Here is a 1,869-nt window from a genome sequence, read left to right on the forward strand (position 1 = left end):
ACATGGCATTTCCCCTGGTCTGGCCTAGTTCATCTTCTTGACACTTGTTTCCAGACACTTTGCTCCCGGTTGCCCGGTGCATCTGAGTCACAGGTTCAAAATAAAAACCAGTCTAGGGAAAGCTATGAGGGAGAGAGAGAGGGAAGACCACTTTTCCACCCTCCTTCCTGCCCAACCCAGTTCAGGAGTCAACGGAGCCCTCCTATGCAAAGGTCAATGACTGATGGCAGCTAAAGTGGGTTTCCTTGTCAGGGAAAAGAGGAATTTCTGTAATAATATCCAAGCCAGAAACCAAATGTATAAATGAAGGGATATCATTTCTTCAAAAAGAGAAGACAACATTTAGCTTGTACAGTAGGTTAAGCATTGGGTTGTTAAGCAAAATTCAGCAGTTCAAACCCAAAACCCATTTCTCATGAGAAAGAGGAGGCAGCCTGCTTCCATAATGATTTGCAGCCTTGTAAACCCGCTGCAGCAGTTCCACACTGCCCTGTGGAGTCACATAGGGGCCAGAATCGACTGGACCACAGTGGGTGGGTGGGCGGGTGGGTTTTTGGAAAGAGCCCCGAAGAAAGCAGGAATTAAGGTCTTTGCCACTGAACAGCCCCCCAGAAACTAGGGAACACAAAATTCAAATGCATCCAGGAGGCAGGCAGACAATTTAAAGGGATAATGCAGATCAGGCAGGATTTGGGGTAACCAACAGAGCCCTGACCCACTTACATGGGGCATCCCCCATTCAGTATCTCCCATTGATGGCCACGTAGGAGCGTTGCCAGTGTTCTCTAGTCTCCTGATGGTTTCATAGAAGCTGAAAATTCTAAATGTTAAGTGAAACAATATTCTTAAATGTAAAATAATATGGGGACTAAACAAAATCTGACTCTCTGTGAGCTCATCCAGCCTGCCAGCTTGCCACCCCCGACATAGGCTCTCGGACTGCTTTCTAAGACTATCAGTGAAGATCATAAACACAGATAAAGGGCTTCTAACTTCTTAGGTCACATTTTGAATTCAGGCATATAACTAGAATGAGTTTCATTCCTAAGTCTATCTTTAAGTTGAATTTTATTTGTACTTAAATCAGAATAGTTAGGATCAAACAATAATCAAATGTTGGTTTTAGTACCTAATGCCATTCCACACATTTAAAAATAATTAAATAAGATACAGTAAGATGTTTTAATATAATAATACAAAAATAATAATAATATTTTGATCTGTATCTCAATGTAGCACCCATTTGTTAATAAGAACCATTATATATACCTTGAATTTTTAATAAAATAACCTTTGGAGGAACTGGTTTATAACTATGGGTTGCATGTAAGTCAGATATTCATAACCCTGGGACTGCTACCATGATGGTCTATTTTTCTTCATTTTAGTTTATGACCCTGGTTCAACTACCAAAGCTACCATGCATACAGCTATTTCCAATAGAACATGTCCTTCAACTCCAGGCTGAGTACAATACTGTCTGTCACACCTTATCTAATCTGAAGTATCAGTATCAGCTTGGCTATCCCATCTCTCAGTTTTCCCTTCTGATCCTGAAGAAGTCTGCTTTTTCTATGGAGTTGAGCTCTTTATCCAGAAAGAAAACCTAGGGGCCCTGGTGATTCAGTCATTACAAGTTAGCTGCCACCCCAAAGGCTGGTGCTTCCGTGACAGGAGAAAGACATGGCAGGCCACTTCTGTCAAGACTGCAGCTTCGGAAAACCCAGAGCCAGTCCCACTCTCTACTACCAGGTTGCGCTGGTGCAGCAAAACCCACTCGATGGCAGTGGTCATGGAGAAAAATATATGGCCAGAATATATGGTATTACTTTGAATGAAGAACAGTGTCTTCCCAATGGGATTGAACAA

General features: G+C 42.1%; 1 protein-coding gene across 1 annotated transcript in view; it reads right to left on the bottom strand.

The window, feature by feature from the left end:
• MEGF10 (multiple EGF like domains 10) overlaps positions 1 to 1,869 on the bottom strand; it is a 193,707-nt gene that overhangs the window by 131,325 nt on the left and 60,513 nt on the right. The window lies entirely within an intron of this gene.

Source organism: Echinops telfairi, unplaced genomic scaffold (assembly GCF_000313985.2).
Source record: "Echinops telfairi isolate 266 unplaced genomic scaffold, ASM31398v2 ScPeMD7_7469;HRSCAF=8507_1, whole genome shotgun sequence".
Classification (NCBI taxonomy): domain Eukaryota; kingdom Metazoa; phylum Chordata; class Mammalia; order Afrosoricida; family Tenrecidae; genus Echinops; species Echinops telfairi.